We start from the raw sequence: 15,617 nt of genomic DNA on the forward strand, positions 1-15,617 counted from the left end.
GTAGCCGTTAGCAATCATCGATGGGGCATTAACGTGTAGGTAGCAAGCGGTGAATCGGTGCGGCAGCAGTGCAAAAGAAATGAAACGAAAAAGCAAAGAAAGCACAAACGGTTTTAGAGCAATTGAAAAATAGTAAAATAGAGATAAAGCAGTGAAAAGAATTGAGGTAAAATTTACGATTGTGATTTATTCAGGCAATTCCACAAAAAGTACCAATTCGAATTGATCGAATGTACGGCCATTTCGACTTTATGCTTTGCTAAAATCAATACACGATATACGAGGCGTGTTCAAAAAGTATTGAAAGTAAGGTGACTTTTTATTTTTATTTAAAGTAATTTCCCGGAGATATAAAATATACGCGATATAATACACAATTGAAAAGTCGTGCAAAAGTAAAAGCAACTTTATTTTTTGGGGTAAATCTTTTTTATTTTTCGACATAGTCACCTTTTAGGCTTATTTAAATCGGGCAAGGGCGGTGACTCTGGCGGTGTTATTTTTGACCAAATATTCAGATTTTCAGTCATGGAGTTGCAAAATACCGGATTATCCTACAATGCTATTTCAAAAACTATGGGTTTCAATGCTTTGATATATTTTTTTAACCATAAAACAGCAGAAAACGTTCGCAGAAAATAAAGCGCGAAAGACTACTAGCCAGATAGATAGGATGCTCGTTACATTGTCAAAACACAATCCTAGGAAAGTGCTGCTGACATGCATCTCGAAATTGTTCTTCACCTGGAAAAGCCGATAACAAAAAGAACAGTTTCGATTGGCAGAAGCAGGGCTTCACAGTCGACTGGCACGGAAGAAGCCATTGGCAACAGTAAATTGCCAGTGCTGAAACGAAAACAAACAGAGAGTTGATCCAGGTGGTAGGAAGTACGTGCGGCTGCCAAAACGTTCAGCACTCAACCCCAAGTGACGCCATGGTGCAGAACGAAATCAGTAAACTCCTGTAAAGAGGAGATCAAATCTCTTTGGTGTGCAGGTAACATTTCTTTGATCTCGGTTCCAGGACATAGGAACATAAAGGGAAATGAAATTGCTGATGAGCCTACCAGGAAGGGGTCTGAATTGGCCTCAGAGACCTCCTACACGGTCATCAGCAACCCCCTGACAGTTGTTAAAGGGGAACTGCACAAATTACCATATTTCTCGGCAAAGCGCAGAAAAGATGGAGCTCCATTTCTTCATGTGCCATTCCGAAAACCCTTTGGCCCCAATACGATATATGTACATATGTACGAAGGACTCAGCAAGTCCTTTGGACTCCTCGCCATTCAATTTCCGAACTTGTAGATGTGTTTACCAGCCAATGAACGATCGGCACACACGCGAAAAAGCTAGGGTTACCATTTAACCACCATTGCAGAAGCTGTGGGGACCTTTCAGAGAAGGAGACTGTAAAGCATTTTCTCTGTAAATGTCCGGGTTTGGCAGCAAGACTACTAAGGTCACTGGGCGCTCCTTTCTTCGACAGCCTGGGGCAGTGCGAAATCAATCCAAACAATCTCCCCATTATATCAACAGCTCTGGCTGGCTGTAGATATCTGGCTGTTGGAGGTCTCATAATGGTATCAAAATGGCTCTTTAGTGCTACTTAAGCAGTGCCAGACCGACACTTCAACCATTGCACCTACATACCAACCCCAAGTTCGCCTCATCAACTATAAAGCACGGGAGTGGTTCAATGGAACGGTCTCAGGCCAATTCATCCTATTGAAGGTCATTTTGATGCGGTCAAGGACATTCAGATACTTCAAAATGTAATGCAATCATATGCGGATGATGATTTATTGGTGATTTCGAAATTTCAATAAGGCAATGATCCGCAGCACTCTTCTCGTGTGGCTTAAAAGTTTTTCGCAGACAATTCGACCACTGTTCAGGATTAGACAACTCTGAGTGCTGATTTAAATTCAATAGAACAGCTTTGGAATGACGTAAAAATGCATTCAGTATAGAGTATCACCAATATGGATCAGTTAGTATTTGAAAAGGCCAAGGCAGCATGGGAACTCATTCCTGTTGAACGTTGTAGAGGTTTCATAATGTCAACGCAAAGGCACTGTGCAGCAGTAATAAAGCAAAAAGAATTTTCAACAAAAAATATTAATGTACACTTTTCCCTTTCGCCTGCATTTTTTTGTAATTTTACTATTTTATTATAAGTTAACATAACTATGTATTATTCCTATAATTACTATGTGTAAACATCCCGTTACTATATAAAATATTGAAGATAAAGATAAGGCTGGTAACACTTCTAAGCTTTGACAGTTGCTGGATTTTATTCTGTCATTTGATTTGGTCATTCAAAACACTGGTAACAAACCAAATTTTGTGACCAAAAGGAGACAAGAGGTGATTGATTTAACACTTACCAATAGGTCAGTTGGAAATCAAATCAACAGATGGCGAGTTTTTGAAGAGGACTCTCTTTCTGATCATCGTCTTATCGAATTCCGACTGGGAATTGATACAATATCAATACCTTCCGGTAGGAATGCTCGAAATGTGGACTGGGGCAGGTATGGTGAGCTTGTAACAGAGCAATTACCAAACCTAAAAAAACTCAAATCAATAGAAATGATTGAAGATGCTACTGAGAAATTAGAAGATACTTTAATCAACTGCTTTGAGTGGGCATAGTTACTCAGGCAAAGTAGACAGGGGAAAGCGGTTGCTTGGTGGAACCCTGCACTGTCGAAGCTTCGTGTACAGTCCAAAAAACTTCTTAATAAGGCCTTAAAAACCCAAACAAAAGGGGACTGGGCTAATCATCGACTTACACAGAGAGAATATAAGAAAAAAGTACGAAAAGCCAAACTTGAATCCTATAGAAGTTTTTTCAGTAACGTTGAAGAAATGAGGGAAACAGCGAGACTTTGTAAGGTCCTTCATCTAGACCGCTCAGTACGGCTGGATTCCATTTGAAAACCTGATGGTTCATACACCATTTCCAAATCGGAAACGTTTAATGCTCTACTCGAAACCCATTTTCCGGGTAGTAGAACTCTGAAGTACAGAGTGGCATGAACAATAACGGTAGCAACGGTGGAACCTCTAGGTACAGCTGGGATATTGCTAGTCAGATAGTGACAAAAGAATCGATAAGGTTTTCCCTGTCTTCCTTTGAGAACTTTAAGTCCCATGGACCTGACGGAATATATCCAGAAATGCTTAAAAAAGGAGAAGACAGGCTGATTGAGGTCCTAAAAAGGATCTTCACAGCCTGTCTTGCACTTGGTTATATACCATCCCAATGGCGACGCGTAAGTGTAGTATTTATTCCGAAACCAGGAAAAGGCGACTATTCCCTAGCAAAAAGTTTGGCAACGTTCGTGTTGCAAAGTCTAGAACGAGTGGTGGAGAAACATATTCGAGTGGGGGTATTGCCGAGAAGTCCACTTAGTAGAAATCAACACGCTTACCAGAGTGGCAAATCACGTGAATCCATCTTGTTAGCAAAATTGAAGCCGAGCAGCAAGCTGACGAGTGCATAATGGGCGTGTTCGTGGATAGTGATGGGCCTTTTGATAATATCACTTTTGACTCAATATCTTCCTCTGCCGAAGAACAGAGAATTAATCAAACCATTGTAAAATTGATATTATATATTCTATGCTCTTTGAGATGCTGCTAACCGCTGGTGAGAACAGTGACGAACTTATTACCGCCAGAGCTAAGCAAGGATGTCCCCAAGGGTGTGTTCTTTCTCCGCTGTTGTGGTGCTTCGTCGTAGACTCTCTGCTAACGGAGATGCATTAGTTCGGATTTCATGTCTAAGCATATGCGAACGATGTCTGTGCGCTAACATCAGATAAATTCCTAAGAAGACTTTTCATGAAAGTGCAGAGAATTTTGGATAAAACGGACAACTGGTGCACGAGACAAGGTCTTTCCGTCAATCCGTAGAAAACTACCTTAGTCTTGTTCGCGAGAAAACGGAAATTGGGTGAATGTAGTATTCCAGCACTGAAAGGTGTAAGACTTAGCCACTCTGAGAAAGTAAGTCTAGGAGTAATCTTGGATAAGAAACTGACTTGGGAGACACATGTTTTGCTGAAGGTGCGTATAGCACTAGTTTCCATGAATATGGCTTCTGGTATGAGAACGAAACTTCGGGACACCGAGAATTCTTAAAGATGGTATCTGAGCAGTATCCATTGTTTTTGGCACCTAAGGACGACCTTATACCCATAGTCTCATTTGAAACCAAATTTGATGTTAAATGAAGTAATCCAGACTGCACTCAAGGAGGTTTGAAGGATATTTTCTTTACCGATGGGTTCAAGAATGAAATAGCTTCCGGAGCCGAGTGAGGAATAGCAACTGAAAATTTTTGACATTCTGAAAGTATAATAGCAGAATAAATAATTGAGAGCAGATGGAGCGAGAAACAGTGACATTCAGTCTGCTCTAAAGGCTCTGGAGAACGCAAAACAATCCCCAAAGATTGTTCAAGAGTGCAAGAAGAAGCTTAATTCTGTTGCCACACAGAATAGGCTTGTACTTATATGGGTTCCAGGATACAGCAGTGTTCAAGGGAATGAAATTGCCCATGAATTGGGGAACTGTTGATTAGCGGTTACACCATAGGGACCGGAGCCAATAATCAGAATCAATTCTGTAGGAATCATGCAGTGGATCAGCGATTAAGTATGCAATTTACACAAAGAGTGATGGGCCGGTCTAGAAGTCGGCAGGCCTGCAAAGCGTTTTATGACAAGCCTGTGCAGAAAACTGTCCATCTTTGTTCTAAGGCTTGGAAGAAAAGAAGTTCGGTTGATGGTCGGTATTTTTACAGGATGCAACTCATGGGGTCAGCATATGACTAGACCTTTTACCGCCATTGGTATCCCTGAAGACCCGATTGCCTGCCTTGCTTAGAGGAGGCTTATATAGGGTGGGCCATGTAAAATTTGCTTTTTGAATCGGCTATAAAAAAAAACTAATCAATATTTTTTCAAACTTTTTTTTTATTTTGAAGATTGAACATTGTCATTTATGAATGAAAAATAATATCGTTCAAATGACTGCCCCGACTGGCTTTACAGTAGGCCATTCGATCAACCCAATTTTTAAGCACATTTTCGATTGTTTGGACTCCAATTTCATGAATGGCAACTTCGATTTCCTGTTTTAAAGCATCAATCGTCTCTGGATGGTTCGCATAGAATTTGTCCTTAACGGCTCTCCACAAAAAATAGTCCAACGGGCTTAAATCACAGCTCCGAGGCGGCCAATTGATATCGGAATTTCGGCTGATTATTTGGTTTTCAAAAACGGTAGCCAAAAGTTCGAGTGTAACTTTGGCAGTGTGACAAGTTGCACCGTCCTGTTGAAACCAAATGTCGTCCATGTCATCCTCTTCAATTTTTGGAAACAAAAACTCGTTGAGCATGGCACGGTAACGCTCGCCATTTACTGTATAGCGTCCCATTTCGAAAAGTCAAGCCTTTAAGTAAATTATGAACACATTTGACATGTCATTTGTGTTACCATTCTCAAAAAAATAGGTGGTTCAAAAAGTAAACGCTATATGGCCCACCCTGCAGCACTAAGCATTTTCTCTGTTAGTGTTCTGCATTTGCTAGAGCAAGGCTACGAATTTTGGGTTCCGATGTCATGAGAATGAGTAAAATTCGAAAATTCGTTCGCTCAAATTGGAGGATATTTTCAGATTTAGCAAAGAATCTGGAAAATTCTCCCTCTATTTTTCTATTCTATCCTATCTCTTTCCTTCTCTTATTTCTCTTTTTTCCTCCTTGACTATCGAACGTTTCATTTTTCAGACCTTCGATTACAATGGACTTTTTAGCCTAAGTATTTTAGGAGTTACCAAATCTCTCGGTGCTTCTTGGCTTGACCTTTTCACATTTCAAGTATTTTTCTTGAAGGATTTTCGAATTGTATTAACTTTTGTACATGAAGTAAAAGCATGAATGTTTTTATTAGAAAAAATTTTGATACGCTTTGAAAACTGTTTAAATTTATAAAATAAAACCTAATATGGAAAAAATTTAAATGACTTCATTGAAAAAAGTCTGAAATGGCGAAAACTGGGTGCAGTTCCTAAAAATTTTCCAACGGCTGTATGTTGCCTGCGATATTTTAGGTCTTCGTACTTTTTGAGCACACCTCGTAGCTACATATCTAGAACTTTTCAGTTGAAAATACAAAAACAATATTTATTTGTGTACACAGAGAGCGTTTCGAAAGGGACACTCAACTTTTAGGCGTGACTAAAGCAGCTGTATCTCACATACCATCCGTTATATTTTTTTGTTTGTGTTTTGTATGTGCATTTTCGGTAAGCCATTAGCAGGTATATTTTTCTAACCTTTAACTTACGACGTGGCAGTAAATTTTACATTCCCTTCTTTTTTAAAACCAATTTTTTTGTTTGCATAAAAAAGGCTGTTCAAATAAACTACCAATTTTTCAGAGCAGACCGTAAAGTTGATATTTTTCTTTCAGTATATTTTAATTCGTATTAAATTAGATTCGTTCATTTAACTATCTAAGCATAATAGTAAAAAAAAATTCATTTATTTAAAATCAAAATAATGTACATTTTACTTCATAAGTAATTTCACCTGATTAGTTAAATATTGAAGAGTTTTCCTAGAGTATCCAAATTATTTATTATAGTTAAAGCCATTTTTGATGCTTTTTTTTTTGCTTGGAAATTTTGGAAATAAATTACGCACTTTTGTTTTAAAATTTCAAAATATTTCCTATTTCCGCGAATTGAAGTGCTTATTACAGCGTGAATAGCAAGTTTTCAATACAAAACCACAAACTTTGCTAATAATTCGCTTCACATAAATTACAGAGCAGAAATGGCAATTGCGCGCCCTAAAATATGCAACAACGACATTTCGCCGCGAACTCGTTGTATTTCACGTGGTTGACGACGCTATCAGTGCATTAGAGTGGTAATAATTTTCGGTAATAAAATTTGTCGGTTACAAATGGCTGGCAGCATGCAGAATAGACTGGCTAGTAGGGGGGTTGCATACAGATTGTCAAGAAAATATTTTGACATAATCAAAATTCTTTAAGTAAAAAATTCTTTGACCATAGATTTTTATTGAATTTGGAGAGCCTTTCAAAATTATTGCAATAACTTACATGCATACAGGGTGAAGTCCAAAATAAACAAGTCTGAGATAGAAACGACGGGAGCTTTGTTCTGATAACTTCGAGTTCATTTATTCAAAATAGGTACCTCTGCTCTCGATGCACTGTTTTGCGCGATCTAAAAGCATTTTGAAAGAGTGTTCAGGTCATTCACCGGTATGTCCGTCAGGATGTCGGAACAAGCCTTTTGGATGGCCTCTACGGACGTAAAACGTTTTTCTTTCATGGTCAAATGCAATTTTCCGAATATGTAAGGGAGCCATATCAAGCGAATACGGTGAGTGATTGATGGTTGAAATGCCAATTTTAGTCAAAAAATCAGTCACAAGAGTGGATCGATGAGATGGTGCATAATCATGCAATAAGCGCCAGCTCCCTCCTTCGCGGTATTCAGTGGGAACTCGTGAATGCGCTGCAACAAAAACCTCGACACGGCAAGACAGAAAATTGCATTGACGGTTTGGCCCGTTGGCATGAACTTCTTGTGGACAATTCCCTAGGAATCGTAAAAACAAATGAGCTTCGACTTGATTTTGGACTTCTCCCAACGCGATTTCTTGGGTGGTGGCTCGTCTGAGGCCTTCCATTCGGCGCTTTCACGCTTAGTTTCAGGTTCATGTTGGAAACACCGGCTTTCATCACCAGTTACAATGTGGTGCAGGAAGTTCTCGTTTTTTCTCGCCTCTTCAATGAGGTCTTTCGAATGTTGCATTCTGAGCAATTTTAGGTCGTCAGTTAATTTGTGCGGAATGAAACGTGCACAAACCTTTCGTAAGCCCAAATGATCAGTTAAACTGCGATAAATCGATGTTTTGGAGATATTCAACTCCGATTCCATGAATTTCAACGATGATTTCGGTTCATTTTTTGATACATTTAAGAACAATTTCGATAGAGCTTTCGGTGATTACTGATTTCGGGTGGCCCGCATGTTCATTGCCATTTATGTCCTCACAACCATCTCTGAAACGTGTAAACATGAACTCTGGCACGAGACAGACAATCATCGCCATAAACTTTTGTCATCAATTTAAATTTAAATCAAAACAAAGTTTGATATTAGATCTTTGTTCAAAACTCATTTTTGTACCAATGACACAAACATACAGACACTTTAGACGCGTTAACTTCGCTTCCACTCAACTGAATGTCACCAAGAACTTTCACTGGAAGTCAGTTAGGGATGTAACTTCTAACGCACGAACTCATTAAAAAGATGGCGCCATCAAAAAAATGTTTATGACGCCAGTCTTGTTTATTTTGGACTTCACCTTTTAGCTACATACATTACTTGTGCCTAGAATTAGACACAGTGCAGGAGGTGGGCCATACCCCAAAAGCCAGTCGATCCATAAACTTAACTTCGTTCTTGCTCAAAGCTATAGGAAAAATAATTGAACAACACATTAGAGTCCCTTATCTCAGGGATTCGCCTCTTCATGTTGAACAATACGATTACCAGTCAGGCAAGTCAACTAAGACTGCTACACATGTCCATACAACTAAGATCGAAAAGGCGCTAGTTGGTAAAAAATTGCCTTCTGTACATCGATTGGCAATACGCGGGCTTTCGATTATGCTTCTTTCAGCTCCATTGAGGAAGGGATGGTAAAGAAGTCACGAGATAGACTAACCGTAACGTGGGTTCTCAACATACTGAAGAATAGAATAACAGTCTTTGAAACTGGGTCGAAAAGATTTTGTGTCAGGTCAACCAAAGAATACCGCCAAGGAGCGTTTTATCATCGCTCCTTTGGCTATTGGTCATTGACAAACATTTATAAACTCTCGATGATCTCGAATACAAAGTTCAGGGCTTTGCTGATTATCTAATTATTCGAGTTAGAGGCAGGTTTGACTCTACCATAGCCGGGATTGCGCAAGACTGGTGTCGAGGGAAAGGATTCTTGAAAAACCGAACAAAACATGTGTGGTACCCTTCACCCGAAGAAGGAAGCTAGGTGTAGGGGCACTAGGCGATGCAATCTTAACTACATCTGGAGATATGAAGTATCTGGGAGTAATCCTTGATGAAAACTTGAACTGGAAAACTCATTTATCGTACATTACAAATAAAGCTTTGAAAGCAACATACGTGTGCCAAAGGCTTCACGATAAAACATGAGGTCTGCGGCCACAGATTGTCTTATAAGACAATAATACTGCCAGTGATCACCTACGCCTCTTTGGTATGGTGACCACAAGTAGACAAAATTATGACTCAGATGACCCTTAACAAGGGATACAGAATAGCCTGATTGAGCGTAACGGGAGTAGTGCGAACTTGCCCCACAACGGCTTTGAGAATGGACTGGACTCATTTCACTCCACCGTGCAGCCAAACGGTCGGCAGCTGGTGCAATTTTGAGGTTTCCTAGTCTATTTCATCTTTAAGAAGGCAATCTTACCGGACATGTAAGAATTCTGGGACTCAATTCTGAAGTCTCCGTGCCTGACGGCCTGTGAGAAGATGGAAGAAAACTAGAATTCTCCAAGAATTTCAAGCTGGCATCAGTGATCTTTCAGCGTGGAGAAATAATGAAATATCTTTAAGACAGGGTGCAGAGTTGTGGTTGACTGATGGGTCTCAAATGAAAGACGGCAGTGCCGAGGTTGGAAGAAGGCAATTGCAATGGGAAAAACGACATTTTTAGGCGGAGGTCTACGACTTAGAGGTATGTGCCACGCGTAGAGGCACGCGCGGTGCCAATATCAACATTCCCTCTGACAGTCAAGCAGCTCTAAAATCGCTAGATAGCACTTCACATTCCAATCAAGGTTGGTCTGGGAATGTCTGAAAGTTCTCGAAACTCTAGCAACAAGAAACTTTGTTACTTTGTTGTGAGTACCGAGACATGAGTGGCACGAAGGAAATGAAATTGCAGACACTTAAGCGAAAAAGGTTGCAAATACGCCTTTTATATTTAGGTCCTGAACCTTTCTGCGGGATAAATAACAGCTTAAAAAGTGTCTTTCTGCGTGAGCGGGAACAACGAGGCCTGATTGAGTACTGGAGAGCCAAAACGGGCATACGTTAATCGAAAACACTAATTGATCCAAAACGTATACAGGGAGAGGTTATCCTAAATCTCAGCAGAAAAGTACCTCGTAACGTTAAATGAATACATCATAGCAAGCGAAAATAGAAATACTTATACAGAAACCAGTTCGCAGATCTCCAAGTTCACTAAACTACGAATATTCGGCTCATGCGTGAAGTCCGTATTGTTGTACGGAAGCGAAACATGACTGGTCTCTAACACCATCACACAGAGGCTACAATCCTTCATCGACGTCTGCAGAATATTCTAACCCAGCACCATCAGTAAGAACGCACTGTGGAGATGAACGAATGAGGAATCCATCCTTAGGCAAATCAAATGCAGAAAGTGGCGATGGATGGATCACACATTGAAAAAACCATCAGATAACATCACAAGAATGGCACTGGACTGAAGCCCGCAAGCGAGCAGAGGTCGCGGTCGACCAAAAAACACTTGGAGAATGTCGATGCTGCGCGAACTAGCAGATCCCGATGTCTCATGGGACGGTGCAAAAACAACAGACCCGAACCGTGTACGATGGAACAGTCTTGTCAAGGCCCTTTGCTCCCGGGAGGAGTGAACAAGGAAATAAAAACTACAGAAACAAAACAAATGCTTTAGAACAAATGCCTGGAAAATGGACATCATTTGGTCTATTACAAATTCACAGCAGGAAAAAGTGTGCACAGTTATCAGAAATATTTTATTCAACCCTACAAAGTATTTACACCATAATAAATCGTGCGAAGTGAAAATAGGCTAGAGCTAAAATCTGCAAGTGGACGACCACGGAAAATATCTGACCGAGCGGAATGTGTTTCGTTGAACAAAAAGTAGCCGCAAACCTGCAGATTTCGGCAAGAAATCTTGCTTGTAAGCTTAGAGATGAGTGTAGGTTCGAAGTTTTTCTTGAAACCAAAGAAGTCTTTGCACTCTGCGCAGCATATTGAAAATCAGTTATCTTTCGCTACACAAGACATACCCAGCAGCTCAATCAGATAGCTACTAGGTTGATGGGATATTCAGTGATGATACTAAAATTCTGCTGGGCCCCATAGGTTATGGAGACAGCCATTAGAAACACTGGCAAGGCGAAATATTATACCAACAGTGAAATTTGTTAAACGTTCAGTGATGATGTGGGGAGGCATATCCAGCAAGGGAATGGGTGATTTCGTGTTTATAGAAGTTAAGATGGATGTACGGCAATATTTGAATATCCTGCGATACCATTTGACAAAGAGTGCAACAAAATTTGGCTTCGTTGTTGACAACAAACCTCAGTTGAAATTCTACCAGAACAACGATCCGAATGTGGGTGGCTTCTTTTAATTGCAGTCAAGTATTGGAAACACCAGCACAAAGCCCGGATGTTAATTTTATAGAAAATTTGTGAGCATATTTAAAGAAAAAAGTTGGAAAAAAAATGCAAAAGGTTAAGCAAAGCTCTTAACCTTTCTTTTAGAGGAATGGCACTAGATACCCCAGGACTGTGATGCTCAAAAATTTGTTCATTCTGTGAGAAGCAGAGTACAAAGTATTATAACATAGATGCTCCAGATAGTCATATAAAGGGCTGCTGTACATTTGATTTTTTAAAACATGTAACTTAAAGCTTGGTTGTGAATGAAGCAATGATTCACTAAAGACTGTGACGCATTCCCATGGCATGCGGTTCTACTTTACCGGAATGACTCGGGTTTTTCATGGTCAAGGGCTGCCACCCCAATAAACTAGTCCTGTCTATTGAACCGTTTATCACGCTAAGAAGAAGAAGATTTCATTGACAGCTGTGTTCGAAGTGTATATTGTTTTTGCTTTATTTTTATGTTACTTTTAAACGGAAGAACTGTATTTTCTACCATTCGCTTATAAATTATTTCTTTTATCCAAATAAAACCAAAGATTGAAAGAGAACCATGATAAAATACATATTTTCTAAAGCATATTTCTGAATCTCGTTAGATTTGTGGATGTCAAAACACTTCTTTAACAAACTGTACCTCGTTGAAATGTTCGCGACAACTTTGTATGGGGGTGTATGACGGTTGTTATATTAGGTTTGCGAATAATTTGCACACATACATATAAAGTACATGAGATTTATGGTAGCCTTAAGGCCAGCTTTCATACAATTTAATGTCGCCAGTTTATCTCGCCGTAGTACGAGTTAGACACGTCTCAAATCAGAACTGTCAAATTTAGATTAGGATTTACTCGTAAAATTTTTTGAAAATTGGTTTACTTATAGGCTATTTGATGACAGTTTTATAAGAATTTTTAGATGACATATTTAAGAAGAACTAAAGAACGAGTATTAAAAAAATTTTTCTCTGCACCTGCTATCTCTCCTAGTCGAAGCATAGGGCGGAAGGCTTGAGTATACTAAACCAGAAAAATTCCAAGAAAAGGAAAAACAAATTTTTACATATGTATTGTATATCGTTGAAAATATTTGTTTTGTGTTGTTTTTAAAGAAAAATATTCGGTTCTTTTCAATAATTTAAAAATATTTTTTTTTAATTTTTGAGGGTACATATTTTTTTACTTCTTTAATATTGAGGCTAAATTTTAAATTTTTTTTGTTAAAAATTCTTCAGAAAAAAATTCTATTTTCTGTAAAATTTGAACATTTTTTTATTTTTTATCACAAAATTGTTGTTAAAAATTTATTTAGCAAAATACTTATTTTTTGTTAAAAATTTTTAGCATAATTTTTTGGGCTTTGTAGTAAAATTGGTTTTTAAGAAATTTTTTTATTTTTTGTTACAAAACTTTTGGTAAACATTTTTGTGGCAAACATTTTGTTTGTCATTTTTGTTTTCCACTTCTTTGGCATTTTCTTACTAATTTAGGCATTTTTTTTAAATATGTTAGGTTTTCTTCAGCAATTTAAAAATATTTTTTTCTTAATTTTATAGTATATTTTTTTTTTAATTTTTAATTTTAAGAAAAAAAAACTCAAGCTACAAAGTTCATATTTTTTGTTAGAAATTTTGTTTTCTTATTTTGGCTTTTCGGTTTGTTTGCATGTCGTTACTAATTTACTTAGCAGTTCTTAAGAAATATGATAGGTTAGGTTTTTCAATTTAAAAATATTTGTTTTTTTATTTTTTATGAAACATTTTTTTTTAATTTTTAGGTAAAAAATTCAAGCGTTTTAAAAAAGGCTAGGAAAAAATTTCTATATTTTTGTTAAAATTTTTTTAGAAAAGTTCAATTTTTTTGTTTTAGAAATTAATCATATTTTTTGGTAGAAATTTTATTTTCTTTTTTTTTACATTTTATTTATTCATTTTATTTTTTTCCCATTTACTTTATAATGTACGGAGTGAGGCCTCGATCGATTTGTAAGCAGGCAGAGTATAGAGCAAGAAATCTTGAAATCTAGCGTTTCGAATCAATTATAATCAATAATCAACATATATTTCTGGATTATTTTTGATTATTTTTTTATTACTTTTTATTATATTAATCCGTCTTTAAAATTAAAATTAATCAAATAAGCGATCGTGATCTTTACTATCAACATAAATAAGCAAAAGTAATCCAAAATAGTCAAATTATATTTCTGGATTATTTTTCTTAATTTTTTTATTATTCTACATTTGATTATATTAGTCCATTTCAAAATAATCAAAAACAAAAAAACGATCATGACCTTTTACCATTAACATAAATAATCAGATATAGGCAAAAGTAATTAAAAAGTAATCAAATACTATAGATTTTTTGGATTATTTTTCTATTACTTTTGATTATATTAATACATTTTTATAGTCAACAAGAATAAAAAAAAATCAAGATCTTTTACCATCAACATAAATAATCAAAAGTAATCCAAAAATAATCAAATAATATTTCTGGATTGTGTTTGATTATGTTTTTATGTCTTTTGATTATATTAATCCGTTTCCATAATCAAAAAGAATAAAAAAAGTTCATGTAGCGTAGTACACATAACAGAAGTGAACTTTCAAGGCATACAAAGAAAGAGGGAGAGAATGAGAGAGAGAGAGAGAGAGAGAAAGAATATATATCTAAATAAATTCACAACATTTGCAGAGAATACAAATAGACAAAATTGACAAAAAACGGAGAAGGGTCGAGCGGAGAAAGTAAACGCCGGACGCACTACTCCGAGCGTTTATCACCCGCACAAACGCAGCGCTTCCAGGACTGCAGCAATGGCACAAATTAAATATATATAACTGGCGCGTATACCCTTTTTGGGTGTTTTGCTGAGCTCCTCCTCGTATTTGTGGTGTGCGTCTTGATGTTGTTCCACACATGGAGGGGCCTACAGTTTCAAGCCGACTCCGAACGGCAGACATTTTTATGAGGAGCTTCTTCATAGCAGAAATACACTCGGAGGTTTGCCAATGCCGGCCGAGGAGCGACCGCTATTAGAAAAATGTTTTTCTTAATTTTGGTGTTTTCACCGAGATTCAAACCGACGTTCTCTCTGTGAATTTCAAATGGTAGCCGCGCACCAACCCATTCGGCTACGGCGGCACAAATTACCGCAAGGCAATACCAATAAATCCGACGCCAGATTGAATAGCACTTTATAGTACGCACAATAACTAGCCAGGAAACGGAAATAAGCGTCAAAAAGTAGGCAGTGTTATTTCTCACTAGAAATTAGCAACCACAAAAAAAACTCAGGAAAAATAGCCTAAGGTGTATCTAAGATATATATAAGGTATACCTCTCTCTCTCTCTTTCCTCTACGTTATATCTTTTTTCTCTTTCGCGGAATGAAAAAGCCCAAAACGTTGCATGACCTTGAAATTTTACTCTCCATTCTCGCTCGTTCATCGACGCCTTATAAGTTTCACTTCAAAAAGCTCATGATCTTTTACCATTAACATAAATAATCAGGTATAATCAAAAGTACAATAATTAAAAAAAAGTATGTGTATGGATAATTTTTAATTATATTTTTATTACTTTCCAAGTCAAAGTAATCAAAATAAATCAAAAAGCAATCAACCATAAATATATAGGGATTATTTTTTGATTACTTTGGATTATGTGTGATTATTTTTTAATATTGGAATTATTTTAACGACTTCACTGTTAAAAAAAATGTCTTGATTGGGAAAACATCGCAGTTGCTTGGTGTTATCGTGAAATTCTATTAAAGGCACCTTGTTTTTCTTTAAAAATTTTGAATAAAAACTCTAAAGCTTATAATATTAGTTTGGGAAAAAAGAAATCCATTATTTCTGCGCAAACTGTCTTGCGAAAATGTTTTAAAACTGTTTTGTGATCGATCTTCAACCTCGAGCCGGTGCTACTATGACTAACAATCCGATTATTCCTGTGATTTTATCCATATTTTTGGCTTTAGCGACATTTCCTTTAAAATTAAAAAAGCCTGAACGGAACCGACTAAACCAAAATTGCTCG

The 15,617-nt window shown here is 37.4% G+C and overlaps 1 protein-coding gene across 1 annotated transcript in view; it reads right to left on the reverse strand.

The window, feature by feature from the left end:
* The window catches only part of LOC129238131 (proteoglycan Cow), a 131,150-nt gene that overhangs the window by 23,627 nt on the left and 91,906 nt on the right, over window positions 1-15,617 (reverse strand). The window lies entirely within an intron of this gene.

Source organism: Anastrepha obliqua, chromosome 1 (genome assembly GCF_027943255.1).
Source record: "Anastrepha obliqua isolate idAnaObli1 chromosome 1, idAnaObli1_1.0, whole genome shotgun sequence".
Lineage (NCBI taxonomy): Eukaryota > Metazoa > Arthropoda > Insecta > Diptera > Tephritidae > Anastrepha > Anastrepha obliqua.